This window comes from Pristiophorus japonicus, chromosome 16 (genome assembly GCF_044704955.1).
Source record: "Pristiophorus japonicus isolate sPriJap1 chromosome 16, sPriJap1.hap1, whole genome shotgun sequence".
In the NCBI taxonomy this organism is placed as follows: Eukaryota; Metazoa; Chordata; class Chondrichthyes; family Pristiophoridae; genus Pristiophorus; species Pristiophorus japonicus.
Genome location: NC_091992.1, coordinates 42,646,300 through 42,664,226, shown reverse-complemented (window position 1 = coordinate 42,664,226; position 17,927 = coordinate 42,646,300).

The window sequence follows — 17,927 nt, the reverse complement described above, 5'->3', positions numbered from 1 at the left end:
GCCCGTACTTCCAGTGTGACTGAGATCGACCAGCTCAGCACAGGTGGAGAACTGAAACTGGTGTATGGCTGAACTATACGTTGGGATCAATGTTTCTTTTTCAAATAGTGGTTCCAAATAAAAGTTATTATTTTCCCATTTGAGTGAAGGGGCTTTTATCGTGAGTCTTCTGTTCTGCTGTTGGGATAAGAGCCAGATTTAGCAGGGAACTGGTTTGTGGATGATTATCACAAAGTATAAAAATTAAACAAGAGGCAATGTAGGAGCTCCATAAAATAGGTAAAACTTGCCTCAAAAAAACAAACTAATGCTGATACAGTGCTCCCAAACGCAGCAGACTGGTTACCATAGTAACTTGGGATGTTAATTAGTAAACAAAAGGGCATTGCTCTGTAGAAGCTCAAGCATTTATTGCCGTGATAACATGGTTCCTTTGTGACACCCGAGCGGCCAAGCATCATCCTGTTTCATTTGCACAGCCAGTGTTTAACTAAGACAGATATTTAGGTGCCTCGGGTTCTTGCATCAAAGGGGAGGTATTTCAAAGGGGAGGTGACTCTAATTGATGGCTCAATGGAACAAAGGCTCGATCATACAGACTAGAGTCAGGTGACAGAGAAGTTTCATTCGTGCTCTCCCAAACACAATGAGCTGCGACATTAGCAGGCAGCTCCAGTAAATTGCTTGCATTTGAAAAGAATGCACCAGTTAGCCTTGAAATAGCAGGGATGTCTTATTTTTTCATAAAAGGAGCGGAGGAAATTGTCTGATTTCACTGTGAAAATTGTATTGTTTGTTCACAATTTATGTAAACTGTTGTTATCATCCTCTCCCGAGTTCACTAGACTCCAATCCTCCCTTAATCTCTCCCTCCATATAAACTTCCCAACCTATATTCATGGCCAGCCCTTCGACCCTGCCATCTCTCCGGGCCTCGTTAGTCCCATTGTCGCTGATAAGGCCATCTCTGACCACTTCCTCGTATCGCTCTCCACCCACGTCCCCCTTCGACGCTACCCCAACAATACCTCCTTCTGTGTCCTCCCCTGGAAAAAACTCTCTCCCAATTCTCTTACCACTGCACTTATGAACTCCCTTATGAACAGCCTTTGATCCTCCATTCACCATTGCATTTCTTCAACTACTAATCAGCACAACCACACTCTCACCACCACCTTTGATTTTCATCAAGGCCTCCACCCGCCCAACTGCTGCCCAAAGTGCCGCCGAGGTGCCAGATGGTACTTTGGGCAGGGCATTCATGGCCGAGGTCCCTTGAAGATCGGTGGGCGGCAAATGGACGATGGACGCCGCCAATCTGGGCGGCAGCGGGCCCATGTGCTGCCGAGAATGGAGTCGGGCCCACGGAGATCTGAAAAAAAAGTCAAAGGTAAAAAATAAAAAAACTATCGGAAGACCTCCAGGGGACCCCATCCACGTAAGTCGCTGTGGAAATTTTTTTTAAATGTTCACTTATCTTCTTTTCAGGATCTTCATACTTACCGTCGAGGACAGACCAACCTCCTCGCAGCGGTCCACCTCCGTTCTGCCGCCAAGTCCCGCCCGCAGGAAAATGGGAGCTCGGAGGGCGGGAGGTCAGTTGCGCCACTCGGCCGTCCCCTGACGTCAGCGGGTGGTTCCTGGCGGCTCTCTCCTCCCGCCCGCTCCAGGCCACCTCCAAAGTGGCACCAGACGGATCTACAGGACGAATGTGGGCAGCAGCGGACAGTGAGTCCCTATTAAAACAATTACTCTCTCTGGCCATTCCCCCGAAGACCTAGGGTCGCAGACTTGAAAGGATATGGTGGACAACTGGTTTAGCCATTCATTGCCGGATCTGGTTGGACCACATAAAGCATTATCGGGTACAACTTTCGTCTGCCAAAATTGCTCACTATTCCAGAATCATTCTGGAATGCAAAGATAAACCCCAGCTACTATTCTACACTGCTAACCATCTTCTTAAACCCCTCTCCCCTGTCTCTAGCCTCACCTACAACAAAAAAAGTGTAAGGAGATCATGAACAACTTTGTCTCTAAGAGGCTGGGGGGGAGGTGGAAGAGAGAGACTGGGGCGGGGGGGGGGAAGGGCTGGAAGAGAGAGACTGGGGGGGTGGGGGGGAGGAAAGAGTAAGACTGGGGGGTGGCGAGGTGGAAGAGAGAGACTGGGGAGGTGGAAGAGAGAGGCTGGGGGGGAGGAAAGAGTAAGACTGGGGGGGGGGAAAGAGAGAGTAAGGGTGGGAAAGAGAGAGTAAGGGTGGGAAAGAGAGAGTAAGGGGGGGAAAGAGAGAGTAAGGGGGGGAAAGAGAGAGTAAGGGGGGGAAAGAGAGAGTAAGGGGGGGAAAGAGAGAGTAAGGGGGGAAAGAGAGAGTAAGGGGGGGAAAGAGAGAGTAAGGGGGGGAAAGAGAGAGTAAGGGGGGGAAAGAGAGAGTAAGGGGGGGAAAGAGAGAGTAAGGGGGGGAATGAGAGAGTAAGGGGGGGAAAGAGAGAGTAAGGGGGGGAAAGAGAGAGTAAGGGGGAGAAAGAGAGAGTAAGGGGGGGAAAGAGAGAGTAAGGGGGGGAAAGAGAGAGTAAGGGGGGGAAAGAGAGAGTAAGGGGGGGAAAGAGAGAGTAAGGGGGGGAAAGAGAGTAAGGGGGGGAAAGAGAGAGTAAGGGGGGGAAAGAGAGAGTAAGGGGGGGAAAGAGAGAGTAAGGGGGGGAAAGAGAGAGTAAGGGGGGGAAAGAGAGAGTAAGGGGGGGAAAGAGAGAGTAAGGGGGGGAAGAGAGAGTAAGGGGGGAAAGAGAGAGTAAGGGGGGGAAAGAGAGAGTAAGGGGGGGAAAGAGAGAGTAAGGGGGGGAAAGAGAGAGTAAGGGGGGGAAAGAGAGAGTAAGGGGGGGAAAGAGAGAGTAAGGGGGGAAAGAGAGAGTAAGGGGGGGAAAGAGAGAGTAAGGGGGGGGGAAAGAGAGAGTAAGGGGGGGGGAAAGAGAGAGTAAGGGGGGGGAAAGAGAGTAAGGGGGGGGGAAAGAGAGAGTAAGGGGGGGGAAAGAGAGAGTAAGGGGGGGGGAGAAAGAGAGTAAGGGGGGGGGGGAAAGAGAGAGTAAGGGGGGGAAAGAGAGAGTAAGGGGGGGAAAGAGAGAGTAAGGGGGGGAAAGAGAGAGTAAGGGGGGGAAGAGAGAGTAAGGGGGGGAAAGAGAGAGTAAGGGGGGGAAAGAGAGAGTAAGTGGGGAAAGAGAGAGTAAGTGGGGGAAAGAGAGAGTAAGGGGGGAAAGAGAGAGTAAGGGGGGGAAAGAGAGAGTAAGGGGGGGAAAGAGAGAGTAAGGGGGGGAAAGAGAGAGTAAGGGGGGAAAGAGAGAGTAAGGGGGGAAAGAGAGAGTAAGGGGGGAAGGGAGAGTAAGGGGGGGAAGGGAGAGTAAGGGGGGAAGAGAGAGTAAGGGGGGAAAGAGAGAGTAAGGGGGGAAAGAGAGAGTAAGGGGGGAAAGAGAGAGTAAGGGGGGAAAGAGAGAGTAAGGGGGGAAAGAGAGAGTAAGGGGGGGAAAGAGAGAGTAAGGGGGGGAAAGAGAGAGTAAGGGATAAGAGGGGAAAGAGAGAGTAAGGGGGGGAAAGAGAGAGTAAGGGGGGGAAAGAGAGAGTAAGGGGGGAAAGAGAGAGTAAGGGGGGAAAGAGAGAGTAAGGGGGGGAAAGAGAGAGTAAGGGGGGGAAAGAGAGAGTAAGGGGGGGAAAGAGAGAGTAAGGGGGGGAAAGAGAGAGTAAGGGGGGGAAAGAGAGAGTAAGGGGGGGAAAGAGAGAGTAAGGGGGGGAAAGAGAGAGTAAGGGGGGAAGAAGAGAGTATGGGGGGGAAAGAGAGAGTAAGACTGGGGGGGGAAAGAGAGAGTAAGACTGGGGGGGGAAAAGAGAGAGTAAGACTGGGGGGGAAAAAGAGAGAGTAAGACTGGGGGGGGGGGGGGGGGGGAGGAGCGAAAGACTGGGGGGGGCGGGGGAGGAGCGAAAGACTGGGGGGACGGGTGAGGAGCGAAAGACTGGGAGGAGCGAAAGGAGCGAAAGACTGGGGGGAGGGGGAGGAGCGAAAGACTGGGGGGAGGGGGAGGAGCGAAAGACTGGGGGAGGGGGAGGAGCGAAAGACGGGGGGGCGGGGGAGGAGCGAAAGACTGGGGGGGCGGGGGGGAGCGAAAGACTGGGGGGAGGGGGAGGAACGAAAGACTGGGGGCCGGGGGAGAGGGGAGGAGAGAGAAAGACTGGAATGAAAGACTGGGGGTGGGGCCGTGGAGGAGAACGAGATACCCGGGGGGGGGGGGGGGGAAAGAGACTGGGGGGAGAGGGGGAGAGAGAGAGAGAGAGAGAAAGATTGTGGGGAGGGAGAGAGAGAGAAAGACTGTGGGGAGGGAGAGAGAGAGAGAGAGAGGGGGAGACTGGGGGAGGGAGAGGGAGAGGGAGAGGGAGAGGGAGAGAGAGAGAGACTGGGGGGAGGGAGAGAGAGAGAGAGAGAGACTGGGTGGGCGGAAGAGAGAGAGAGAGAGAGAGAGAGACTGGGGGGAGGGAGAGAGAGAGAGAGAGGGAGAGAGAGACTGGGGGGAGGGAGAGAGAGAGAGACTGGGGGGAGGGAGGGAGAGAGAGAGAGAGAGAGAGACTGGGGGGGGAGAGAGAGAGACTGGGGGGCGGAAGGGAGAGAGAGAGAGAGACTGGGGGGAGGGAGAGAGAGAGGGAGAGAGAGAGAGAGGGAGAGAGAGACTGGGGGGAGGGAGAGAGAGAGGGAGAGAGAGACTGGGGGGAGGGAGAGAGAGAGGGAGAGAGAGACTGGGGGGAGGGAGAGAGAGAGAGACTGGGGGGAGGGAGAGAGAGAGAGAGAGAGAGAGAGACTGGGGGGAGGGAGAGAGAGAGGAGAGAGAGAGAGAGAGAGAGAGAGAGAGAGACTGGGGGGAGGGAGAGAGAGAGAGAGAGAGAGAGAGAGAGAGACTGGGGGGGAGGGGGAGAGAGAGAGAGAGAGAGAGAGAGAGAGACTGGGGGGGGGGAGAGAGAGAGAGAGAGAGAGAGAGAGAGACTGGTGGAGAGACTGAGACTGAGACTGAGAGGGAGAGAGGGAGAGAGGAAGAGAGAGACTGGGGGACAGGGAGACGTTTAGGAAGAGAACCAATAGGGGGGAAAACACAAACCATTTGATTTTGTCTGTTGTTCTATAGACCGAACAAGTCCCAACAATAATGTAAATCTAGTTTTCCTCTTAAACATTTAGTGGAGTGCTAATAGAAACAAGAGTTATGTACTGATGTATAAAAAGTGGAAGAAACCAGTATTTGTTCATTGAGAAAAACACAGAAAATACTTCGAATGAACTGATAAAGTACAATTTCAACTTGATTATAAATGTTTGAAGTAGATCAAAAATTGAGAATATCAATGAAGTTTGTTTCCCTGTATTTAATTGCGAAGTACCGAAAATAATGCAACACTTTTTGTGATAAGAACAGGGATTAATATTGTGGAGAATGTTTCAGCAAAAAACATTAGAAGCAAAATTCGTAAATTAACACCTTTACGTCAATATATTAGTTTCCAAGTCAATCTGAATGGTTCTCCTGGCCAGGAAGAAAGATGAATGTTTATTTCTGTTAAATCATAGTCTATCTGCTTTTTGTTTTTAATTCGATGATGCAAATTTTGCGTGTGGTTTTCTGCACTTAACTAAGTGCTGCATTTCTGACATGTTACATGTCATGTAACTGTGCTGGTTCAAGATGGCAATCTTTATTAGTAGAAGTGAATGAAGTTGAAAATATGGATACTTGTTTTTATGCAATTCTTTTTAATACTGTGAACTAAAGAACTATAGCACTTTATATTTGTCGGTTGTCTGGTTGAATTGTGATTAAGATTCAAATTATTTATGTGGAAGTACAACACGCCAGCGTTATAGGAAAACCGCTGCTCCTATTGCTTGTGCAGCCATTGCTATAGTGACATGAGGGATGGGCGAATACATTCAAAACTTTAAAATTAATACGAATTGCACAAATAGATATGTCTCTTTCAGCTCACCTTGGTCTTTTGGATTATTTGCTGATACATAACCGTGTAACTGAGTGACGTTTAGGAAGTTATTGTGCAGTTTTTTTATTTTCCAGTCATTTCTGACCAGTAGTTTTTTTTTTAAAATAGAGTTTGTACATGATGAACTAAAAGCTTTTAATTAATTCTACAATAACCACTTGCAGAATGGGCATATAAATGACAAATGAATTTCAATAATAGATAAGTGTAAGGTAGTGCATTTTGGTAGGGGAAATAAGGAGACTACCTATTCTTTGGAAAATAGGAGTCTAAATGGGGTAGAGTTGCAAAGGGGTACATATTCACAAATCATTAAAAGTAGCAACGTAGGTTAAAAAAGCCATAAAAGTGCAAATAAAGTACTGGGGCTCATTTCAAAAGCGGAGAAGTTATGTTAAACATGTATAGAAGCTTATTTGATTATCTCATGATTTGGGACGGTGGGGTGGCAATAAGGTATTACTGCATATATGCATTAAGTTATTGTTGTAAATGTTGTTGTAAAAGTTTTTGTTGCAAAAGTAGTTTTTGTAAAGTTTGCTCATGGATGAAAAGGTCACACTCACAGGAATTTGTGACCCACTCTTCCAAAAAAAATTAGAGGGAACATTACTGACCGCCCAACTTCCTTCTCTGGCTCCCATGTTAGCTGACATTGTTAACGGTTCTCTCTTCAGGTACTGTTCCCCTCTCCCTCAAATCTGCTAACATCACCCCCTCCTCAAAAAAACAACCCTTGGCCCCTCCGTCCTTGCAAACTACCGCCCCTTCTCCAACTTCACTTTCCTCAAGTCCTTGAACGTATTGTCGCCTCCCAAATCCATACCCATCTTACCCACAACTCCATGTTTGAATCCCTCCAATCCAGTTTCTGTGCCTGCCACAGTACTGAAATGACTCTCAGCAAAATCAGAAATGACTACCTTTGTGACTGTGACAAAGGCAAACTATCCCTCATCATCCGTCTTGACTTGTCTGCAGCCTTTGATACGGTTGACCACTCCATCCTCCTCCAACGCCTCTCCAATGTCATCCAGCTGGGTGGGACTGGACTCACCTGGTTCCATTCTTATCTATCCAAAAGAATCACCTGCAAAGGCTTCTCTCCCCTCCCCTGCATCATTACCTCTGGTGTCCCCCAAGGATCTATCTTTGGCCCCCTCCTATTTCTTGTCTACATGTTGCCCCTTGATGACACCATCCGAAAACACAGCGTCAGTTTCCACATGTACGCTGATGACACCCAGCTCTACCTCACTATCACTTCCATTGACCCCTCTATGGTCTCTAAATTGTCAGACTGCTTGTCCGGCATCCAGTTCTGGATGAGCGGAAATTTTCTCCAATTGAATATTGGGAAGACTGAAGCCATTGTGGGGCAGCTGCACTTTAGTACTCTTCTTTCTCCTTCCTAATTCAGTTGGCATGTACGGTAGGGGTGTCTGACAGCTGACCCAGGACTGAAAATGGAGAAAGAAAATGACAACAGCAATCTGCAAAGAGTCCATGTGAGATTGTGTAACTTCTTGGTCAGTTAAAGTAAAATTTGTATGATATTTACATGTTGTTCATATGATGTTTACGTGTTATTTGCTTGATCTTTACATAGAATCTTACAGCATAGGAGGCCATTCAGCCCATCGTGCCTGTGCTAGCTCTTTGAAAGAGCTGTCCAATTTTCATTCCACACCCCAGCTTTTTCCATATAACCTGCAAATTAGTCTTCTTCAAATACATGTTGTTATGTCTTTAGATGCTCTGATAATGACTCCACGAGGCAATGTGTTGTACTTGAACTGTAGTGACCGTAGTCCTTTATTGATAACTCCAGAGTGAGGATCACACCTGGTGGCCTGCCTTTTATACTAAGCCTGGCACACCTGTACAGGTAACCTACAAGTCTCCCAGTAAGATGCTCCACCTTGCAATAGTACAAGCAGTAACCATGTAGGATACATGACACATGCCCAGTTGCCTTTTGAAAGTTCCTATGGAATCTGATTCCACCACCCTTTCAGGTAATGCATTCCAGATCTTAATATCCCTCTTTGTGAGAAGAATTCTCATTTCCCCTCTAGTTCTTTAGCCAATTATTTTAAATCTGTGACCTCTGGTTACTGACCCACTTGCCAGAGGAAACAGTTTCTCCCTACTTGCTGTAGCAATTTTTTAGGTGCTGAAGCCTCGATTTGAAGTTGTATTTCCAGCAGATAAGGCAGCCAAAATCTGCAGCTTGTATAAAACATTCCAAGCCCAGAAACCAATAGCGACAGCGGTCAGCAACACATTGGAGCAGCTCCAACTAATCTCAGAATAAACAGCTAACCCACCCCAGAGGTTATTTTTCATCCATCACTGGAACTGAAACTTAACAATTGAACTGCTTGAGAAATCTGAAGCCTTCGGTATAGTAGCAATAAAACATGTTGAGGAACAGAGACTGAGAATACAGGTACCTCAAAGCAGTAAGGAGTAAAGATCCTCTCAATGCTGCATTTCTTTTGCATAGTAGGATTGCAATGCCATCCAGGGCTAGTAGGATATCCCTATTCAAGGTATGTGAAGTGCACTTAACAACAATGGAGCCAAATCATAATGTTAACCATAATATGACTGAACCTCTTTTCGACATGGCCCAAGTGTCACAGCTCTCAGCTCCAATCTGTAGTGCTAAAATTCAAAAAAAACACGAAAAGAAAAGGAGCCTGGCTGAGGAGAGCATCTGAGAATTGTTGCTCTGTTATTCAAATGTCAGTTTGGCTCAGTTGGTGGCACTCTTGAATCATAGAATAATACAGCACAGAAAGAGACCATTCGGCCCATTGTGCCTGTGCTGGTTCTTTGATAGAGCTATCCAATTAACCCCACTCCCCTGCCTTTTCTCCATACTCCTATGAAATTTTTCCTTTCAATTATTTATCCAAATCTCTTTTGAATGTTACTATTGAATCTGTTTCCATCAACTTTTCAGGCAGTGCATTCTAGACCACAACAGCTCGCTATATAAAATAAATGTTTCTTCACGTCGCCTCGAGTTCTTTTGCCAATTACAACAACAACTTATATTTAGGTAGCGCCTTTAACAATAAAACATCCCAAGATGCTTCACAGGAGCGTTTTAAGACAAAACAAATAAATTTGACACTGAGCCATGTAAGAAGAAATTATGGCAGATGACTAATAAGCTTGGTCAAAGGGGTAGGTTTTAAGGAGCATCTCAAAAGGAGGAAATAGAGGTGGAGAGGTTTAGGGAGGGAGTTCCAGAGCTTGGGGTCTAGGCAGCTGAAGGCATGGCTACCAATGGTTGAGCAGTTATAATCAGGGATGCTCAAGAGGGCAGAATTTGAGGAGCGCAGATATCTCCGGGGGGGGGGGTGTTGTGAGGCTGAAGAAGATTACGAAGGCCATGGAGGGATTTGTAAACAAAGATGAGAATTTTGAAATCAAGACATTGCTTAACCGGAAGCCAATGTAGATTGGCGAGCACAGGAGTAATGGGTGAGCAGGACTTGGACAGGGGCTGAGTTAGGACACGGGCTGCCGAGTTTTGAATGACCTCAAGTTTGCGTAAGGTAGAATGTGGGAGGCCAGCCAGGAGTGCGTTGGAGTAGTCAAGTCTAGAGGTAACAAAGGCATGGATGAGGGTTTCAGCAGCAGATGAGCTGAGGCAAGGACGGAGATGGGCGATGTTACGGAGGTAGAAATAGGTGGTTTTAGTTATGCTGTGGATATGTGGCCGGAAGCTCATTTCAGGGTCAAATATGACACTTAGGTTGCGAACAGTCTGGTTTAGCCTCAGACAGATGCTAGGGAGAGGGATAGAGTCAGTGGGTAGGGAATGCAGGTTTACCTTAAATTGGTGTCCTCTGGTTACTAACCCTTTGCCACTAGAAATAGTTTCTCTTTATTTACTCATCACTTGCTTCTAAATCAGAAAGATACAGCGTCAAGCCCCATTCCAGGACCTGAACACATACTACAGGAGGTTCCTCCAGCGCAGTACTGAATGTGGCATTGCTGGAGGTGTTGTTCTTCAGATAACATTTTAACCTATATCTGCCTGCACCAAAGCAAATGTGGCACACAATCACATTAAACATATGTACTACTAGCACTCTAGAATACATCAAATGAAAAAGAAACTTGCATTCATATAGCACCTTTCACGACCACCAGATGTTGCAAAGCGCTTTACAGCCAATGAAGTACGTTTGGAGTGTGGTCTCTGTTGTAGTGTTGTAATCACTAGTACTAAAACTAATGCACTTTTACTACGTCTTAAGTTTGTAGTTTCCTGTGCCCTGCCCTCCCAACTCACCTTAGAAATGCACCCCAAATTTATGTGTTTTGGATTTTCTCTTCAAATTTTCATCGACTTATCTGTTTTCCTCAAATACAAACAAAGTTAGAGCTGGGCCATTTTGCACTATTTCAAACAAAGGGCTAATGGAAATCTGGAACTCTCCCAAAAGGCCATTTGAAATCTTCAACACTGCAATTTATATATATGTGTTAGATAAGGGTATGAAGAGATTTGGAACAAAGGTTTGTAAATGCAGTCGAGGTACAGATCAGTCCTACTCCTGTCCTGTTTCCATCTTCTTCTGCTCCTATGTTCCCTAATTCCGGAACCCTACTGGCAGTTTCTGCCCTAGTTATGACCAGCAAACTCAGTACAGACCAGGGATTGAATCTGTGGGTGATCACACGGACATTCTGACAGAAGTCTCAGGAGATGTTTTTTTTTAAACTGCATCCAAAGGATGAAGAAAGGGCACCGGTTTTGTCACAATGTTACTATCAAGAGCACTACCGAACTGTAGCAGTCATTTTCTTTCATTTTACAGTTGCTTCTTTTTTACCCCAACAGAATGTTTCTTTAACGGGAAGCGCAGCAGGGGAGCGGACTTACAGCCATGGAATGTAGCCAGGCTGCAGGTCACAGGCGCTCTTTCCCAATGTGACACGTATATGATGATTTGGCAGAGCCCCGCAAGTTCCACGCCTCCCTTACTGCATCCTTGTCAACATTTCTCTCTACAGGGTTTTACATGTAAGCAACCAGCAGTTAGAGTGAGCTGGAGAGGATTGATCCCACGTTACTGAGAAACGTAGGAATTCCTTGGTTGTCCCGTGTTCCTTGTGACATCTGATTAAAGATTCACCGGGCTATTCAGTCCCTTACGCTGCACTCTAGCCTTAACATGAGCTCAGCACACCAATGCCATTATCATCTCCCTCCTACTCGCCTACAATTGCTGCCATGACCTCTCTCGGTATTGTGCACAACTGCCAATCTGTAATATCTGAAGGTCCAGTTAGTATGGGAGGGAAAATCCTGGTTTTAGTTTCCTGACAAAATTATTTTATCAGGACAAAAACTATTGGTTAAAATGGGTGCATATGAGTTAGTTTAAAATGAATAAAGCAGACAGTGTTTGTTACCATGATGTCGCCACGGAAGAGCTGGTGAAGCGATTGGACAGGAAATTGACAGCTTTGAAATTTCTGCCTTCCTATTGGTGGAAAGTACTGCAACGTTTAAAAGGAAATTTATAAAGCAAAGAGTTAAAATGTTTGTTTACTTTCTGCCAAAAATATTGTCCCCAGTTCCCCTTTTTTGTCTTTTCGATTCGAATCCGTTCTTAACATGGTTTGCATACAAATATACAAGGAGAGATTACCATTGTGCTGCAGGTTTGTCCATCTATACGAACAACAGAAAATGCTGGAAATACCCAGCAGGTCAGGCAGCATCTGTAGAGAGAGAAAGGAGTTAACGTTTCAGGTTGATGACCTTTCGTCAAAACTGGAAAAAGTTACAGAGCTTTAACTGGTTTTGAGCGAGTACAGGGGGAGTGGAGAAAAGAACAAAATGGAAGCTCTGTGATGGGGTGCAAGGTAGAAGAGATTAAATGACAAACAGGGTGATAGTGTAAGGGGAAAGGAAATGGGACAAGTAAAGAACCAAAAGATGGGTCTGGAGGAGGTGTAAATGGGACTGTCAGAATCATCAGCAATAGGTGATGAGAGGTGAATTAAAATGACAGGCAACCAGACGCTCGAGGTCACGCTGGGGTGAGCTTCCGACCACATATCCGCGTCATCACTAATGCCTCCTGTTTCCATCTCCGGAACATCACCCAACTACGTTCCTGCCTTAGCTCATCTGCTGAAACCCTCATACATGCCTTTGTTACCTCAAGATTTGACTATTCCAACACACGCCTGACTGGCCTCCCCTCGTTCTACACTCTCTAAACTTGAGGCCATCCAAAACTCTGCTGCCTGTGTCGTAATTCACACCAAATCCCATTCACCCATCATCCCTCTGCTTTCTGACCTATATATATCCTGGTTGAGCAATACCTTGATTTTAAAATGTTCATCGTTGTTTTCAAGTCCCAGCAAGGCCTTGCCCCACCCTATCTCTGTAATCTCCTCCAGCCCCACATCCTTCCAGGATATCTGGCCCCTCTAATTCTGCCCTCTTGAGGATCCACGAGTTATCTGAATGGTGACAGATTAGGAAACGGGGAGGTGCAACGAGACCTGGGTGTCATGGTACATCAGTCATTGAAAGTTGGCATGCAGGTACAGCAGGCGGTGAAGAGAGCAAATGGCATGTTGGCCTTCATAGTGAGAGGATTTGAGTAAAGGAGCAGGAAAGTCTTACTGCAGTTGTACAGGGCCTTGGTGAGGCCACACCTTGAATATTGTGTACAGTTTTGGTCTCCTAATCTGAGGAAGGACATTCTTGCTATTGAGGGAATGCAGCGAAGGTTCACCAGACTGATTCCCGGGATGGCAGGACTGACATATGAAGAAAGACTGGATCGACTAGACTTATATTCACTGAAATTTAGAAGAATGAGAGGGGATCTCATAGAAACATAGAATTCTGACGGGATTGGACAGGTTAGATGCAGGAAGAATGTTCCCGATGTTGGGGAAGTCCAGAACCAGGGGTTACAGTCTAAGGATAAAGGGTAAGCCATTTAGGACCGAGATGAGGAAAAACTTTTTCACTCAGAGAATTGTGAATCTGTGGAATTCTCTACCACAGAAAATTATTGAGGCCAGTTCGTTAGATATATTCAAAAGGGAGTTAGATATGGCCCTTACGGCTAAAGGGATCAAGGGGTATGGAGAGAAATCAGGAATGGGGTACAGCCATGATCATATTGAATGGTGGTGCAGGCTCAAAAGGCTGAATGGCCTACTCCTGCACCTATTTTCTATGTTTCTATGTTTCAATTGCTCCACCATTGGTGGTTGTGGTTTCAGCTGCCATGGCCCTAAGCTTAGGAATTCCCTCTCTCAACCTCTCTACCTTTCTTTCCTCCTTCAAGACACTCCATAAAACCTACCTCTGCCCTAATATCTCCTTATGTGGCTCGGTGTCAAATTTTTTTTTCATAATGCTCCTCTGAAGAGCCTTGGGATGTTTTACTACGTTAAAGGTGCTATATAAATACAAGTTGTTAGTGTAGAACTCAAATGGCACTTCTGGACATGTCTGAAATCCCTTCTTTCATGTAATCTTTTTGTTGCAATGCTAAATGTTTAATCATGGAGACATAGCCATGTTATGTGTATCAGACAAACATAAAAAGTATTGGAATATTAGACCATCAGTCATTTCATCTCTGGGCCTTGGGCCTGAATCCAGGCCATATTGTCCAAAAAAATCATCTGTAGATGTTTTAATTGGAACGACTTTGGATAGCCACTATCCAGTTTGGAATTGTTAGAGCCACAACTCAAAAATATCCACAATGCAGCACAAATTGGAAGTAAATGGGCAATCATTCTCAGCAGGGCCAAAAAGATGCCTGTTGTGGGAAATTAAAACATCACTCTGGGGCAGTGGAGGTTGCTTATCTGAGACGGAGCTTGAGAAACATTGTTGGAGCAAAGTAGAGGGAGTCTTGCTCTACATCTAGCTCATGATACACCTGAACTGGAAGCACTTGATCCTGATACTGAGGGAATAGAATTTCCACAGTGGTTCTTCCAATCTCATGCAGAAACTTCAAAGGATGATAATCAGGATTCCCGGAGAAATTACGTGAACAGACGTTTATACTGGCTGTCCAGAATAGAAAATATATATATATTTTTTTAAAGTCACCAGAAACATTTAGATTCAACACCCCATGAATAAATCTACACAGTGAGAAACAACACCCCAAAATTGAGAGTACCTGTGTGGGAGTGAGTTTGACCTTTGTTCCTTAAAGGAAAATAACAAATTTGAAAGTTTGTTTCTGCCAGCTCATGTAAACTTGTTTTTAGTGTTGCTTTAGTGGCTGTTGAGTAAACAGTAGTTAGTGTCTAATAGAAACCACCCTGACTACAGGAATCAGAATTGTCTGACCTTCAACTTCAGGAACATGTCCAAAAAGGTAGTAATGTTAAGCCCTCAAACCACAAATGTTCCTTGTTCAGCCATGCAGGGAGCATCTATGTTGTGGGTGTTGGGTATATGGAGAAAAGTCAAAGCATTGAAACAGTGTTAAAAGGAAATAAGTACTGGTTGGTTCAGCAGTCAGTACGATACACTTTTACCGCAAGGCTCTGAAATTCAATCTAATGTAGACAGATTGGGAGAAGGGTCTTTCTGGTCACTATATATGGAATAATGCAAACATAGTCATGAAGATTTCCTCTTGCACATTCTTTTGTAATCATTGTGCTAACAATTTGATAATAAGTATTAACATAAGAAATAGGAGGAGTAGGCCACCTGGCCCCTCAAGCCTGCTCCGCTATTTAATAAGATCATGGCTGATCTGATCATGGACTCAGCTCTACTTCCCTGCCTGCTCCCCATAACCCTTTATTCCCTTATCGCTCGAAGATCTGTCTATCTCCACCTTAAATATATTCAATGACCCAGCCTCACAGCTCTCTGGGGCAGAGAATTCCATAGATTTACAACCCTCTGAGAAGAAATTCCTCCTCACCTCAATTTTAAATGGGCAGCCACTTATTCTATGTCCCCTAGTTTTAGTTTCCCCTATGAGTGGAAATATCCTCTCTGCATCCACCTTGTTGAGCCCCCTCATTATCTTATATGTTTCGATAAGATCACCTCTCATTCATCTGAACTCCAATGAGTATAGGCCCAACCTACTCAACCTATCTTCATAAGTCAACCCCCTCATCTCCGGAATCAACCTAGTGAACCTTCTCTGAACAGCCTCCAATGCAAGTATATCCTTTCTTAAATAAGGAGACCTAAACTGTACTCAGTACTCCAGGTGTGGCCTCACCAATACCCTGTACAGTTGTAGCAGGATATCTCTGCTTTTATACTCTATCCCCCTTGCAATAAAGGAAAACATTCCATTTGCCTTCCTGATTACTTGCTGTATCTGCATACTCACTTTTTGTGTTTCATGCATAAGAACCCCCAGGTCCCTCTGTACTGCAGCACTTTGCAATTTTTCTCCATTTAAATTATAATTTGTTTTTCTATTTCTTCTGCCAAAGTGGATAACCTCACATTTTCCCACATTATACTCCATGTGCCAAATTTTTGCCCACTTAGCCTGTCTATATCCCTGGCAGATTTTTTTGTGTCCTTTTCACAATTTGCTTTCCCATCCATCTTTGTATCATCAGCAAACTTGGCTACATCACACTCGGTCCCTTCATCTAAGTCATTAATATAGATTGTAAATAGTTGAGGCCCAAGCACCGATCCCCACGGCACCTCACTAGTTACTGTTTGCCAACCAGAAAATGACCCATTTATCCCAATACTCTGTTTTCTGTTAGTTAGCCAATCCTCTATCCATGCTAATATATTACTCCCAACCCCGTAACTTTTATCTTGTGCAGTAACCTTTTATGGGGCACCTTATCGAATGCCTTCTGGAAATCCAAATACACCACATCCACTGGTTACCCCTTATCCACTCTGCTCATTTCATCCTCAAAGAACTCTAGCAAATTTGTCAAACATGATTTCCCTTTCATAAAAACTTGCTGACTCTGCTTAATTGAATTATGATTTTCCAAATGTTCCGCTACTGCTTACTTAATAATGGACTCCAGCATTTTCCCAACGACAGATGTTAGGCTAACTGGTCTATTGTTTCCTGCTTTTTGTCTGCCTCCTTTTTTAAAATAGGGGCTTCACATTTGCTAGTGTTGGCTAATGGAAACATTTACGAACAAACTTGCAATGGGGCTACAATCACCAACCAGCACAATTATTTCTCACTGTGGCCAACATTTTATATTTTAGTGGAACTATATCCCTCTCAGATGGTACAGTGGGACAGGACCTGTCTCTTCAACATGGTGTGTCAGAGAATAACAGAACACAGTTTTCTGTTTCTCCAGAGGCTGAGCTATCAAAGTTGTATTAGCTCAGGTATGGAAATTAACAGGGACGAAGTAAGGAGAGAAAACTATGGAACATGCCATACTGGATGTGTTCTTAATAAGCTATACTGAAGCATGCGGCCATTGAGCAAGCCATGCTAGGGCACTGCTCTTTGGAACAAGCCATGCTGAAGCACTCTCCATTGGATAAGCCATGTTGGGGCATGCTCCTATAGAAAAAAATATCCTAAGGCACTTTCATGAAATAATTGATCTAGTAGCACTCTTCTATGTCTCCTAGATACTGTTAATAGAATGGCAGAGACCTTAGAACAGGTGGTCTCTCTGCTTTTAGCTAACTAATTGGTGATTTTATAGGGATAGTAAAAGAGAGTGATAAATGCTGACCACAGTCAAGGCCTTGGAGTGGATGTTGCAACTGGCCTTCGCATTCCTGAACCGGGGAGGGAAAAAAATCAGCTAGGGTTCCCACCCCGAATCACTAACACTTGCTGGAAAGTGTATATCTGTGGATGTTGGGTGAATATATTGTTTACTGTGCCAAATATAGGAACATAAGAACATAAGAATTAGGAACAGGAGTAGGCCATGTAGCCCCTCGAGCCTGCTCCGCCATTCAACAAGATCATGGCTGATCTGGCCGTGGACTCAGCTCCACTTACCCGCCCGCTCCCCATAACCCTTAATTCCCTTATTGGTTAAAAATCTATCTATCTGTGATTTGAATACATTCAATGAGCTAGCCTCAACTGCTTCCTTGGGCAGAGAATTCCACAGATTCACAACCCTCTGGGAGAAAAAATTCCTTTTCAACTCGGTTTTAAATTGGCTCCCCCGTATTTTGAGGTTGTGCCCCCTAGTTCTAGTCTCCCCGACCAGTGGAAACAACCTCTCTGCCTCTATCTTGTCTATCCCTTTCATTATTTTAAATGTTTCTATAAGATCACCCCTCATCCTTCTGAACTCCAACGAGTAAAGACCCAGTCTACTCAATCTATCATCATAAGGTAACCCCCACATCTCCGGAATCAGCCTAGTGAATCTAGGAACATGCATAAACATATTAAAAGGAAGGTCAAAGTGACAAAGGGACACCTGCAAAAAAGCACAGCTGCAGACACAAAGCAGCAGTAAGAAATTCTCTCAGTACTTCTACAGTCAGTGAGCAGTAGGTGAGAACCATATAGGATACGAATTGGCTTGCAACAGGGAATAGGCACAAGACAGTAAATATTCCGAATGATTACTTCCTCCAAATATTCATAAGGGAAAACATAAACAACATAACCTCCCTAAATAAAGATAATATAAGCAGAATTAATGACTTTGATATAAATAAAATGGAAATCTCATATAGGCTAAAAGGGCATGAAACAAAAAGATCCCAGGATAAACAGGGATCCCATATGGCCTCCCAGGTAAAAGATCCCATGGCACTATTCGAAGAAGAGCAGGGGCATTTACCCCGGTGTCCTGGCCAATATTTATCCCTCAATCAGCTTCATTAAAAAAAACAGATCATCTGGTCATTATCACATTGCTGTTT